Source organism: Octodon degus, unplaced genomic scaffold (assembly GCF_000260255.1).
Source record: "Octodon degus isolate 3935 unplaced genomic scaffold, OctDeg1.0 scaffold00130, whole genome shotgun sequence".
Classification (NCBI taxonomy): domain Eukaryota; kingdom Metazoa; phylum Chordata; class Mammalia; order Rodentia; family Octodontidae; genus Octodon; species Octodon degus.
In genome coordinates this window covers 7,715,009-7,715,741 of record NW_004524706.1, presented here as the reverse complement: position 1 = coordinate 7,715,741, position 733 = coordinate 7,715,009, and the positions used below count along the sequence as shown (strand labels likewise).

Below are 733 nucleotides of genomic sequence, written 5' to 3'. Positions count from 1 at the left end.
CTCTCTTGATCAGTTAGTCCTTGAGATCCTGCTTTCCTTTTACTTGTATTATATCTTTCTATTTGTATTTCTTCTTTGGAGTTCTTGAAATAGGGTCTTGCTAAGTTGCTCAGGCAGAATTTGAACTTGTGATCCTTCTGCCTCACCCTCCCAAAGTGCAGGGATTATAGGTATGCACCACTGCACCTCATTAGAAGGAATTTCTTAAGTGCACTGCCATATGAAAATGGAAGGATAATACAGCACACACAATAAAGGAATGGAAGTTAGGAAACCCAGGCTCTGGTTCTAATGCCACCAGTAATAACTAGGTATAGTAAGCCTTTTCTTCTCTGAGCTTAATTTTCTCTACTATGAAATGAAAATAAAATGACGCTCCAAGGTTCCTTTTAGTTCTAATGTTCTGTATTTCAATCAACCCTTGGGCAAAACGGTAGATCTGCTATCGTTTGGAGATAATTTTAGTATCACCTGTCATTTGACTTCAATTGGAGTCATTCTGTTAAAGAAAGCACAGGAAATATCACATATGCAGGAAGCTCCTGTGTTAAAATAACTCAACCACAGGCCTTCCTGCACAAGTCACTTCCTCCCTTATCTGTTCATAGCAGTTAAGAATTTATAGGAGGGGTGATTCTGGAAGAAGCGGACCGCGGCGTGGACATGGGGAAACAAAAGAAAACAAGAAAATATGCGACCATGAAGCGAATGGTTAGTCTCAGAGATGAGAGAC

At 40.0% G+C, this 733-nt stretch overlaps 1 protein-coding gene across 1 annotated transcript in view; it reads right to left on the bottom strand.

Moving 5' to 3' along the window:
- The window catches only part of Cap1 (cyclase associated actin cytoskeleton regulatory protein 1), a 27,420-nt gene that overhangs the window by 13,386 nt on the left and 13,301 nt on the right, over nt 1-733 (bottom strand). The gene's annotated exons all lie outside the window — the stretch shown is intronic.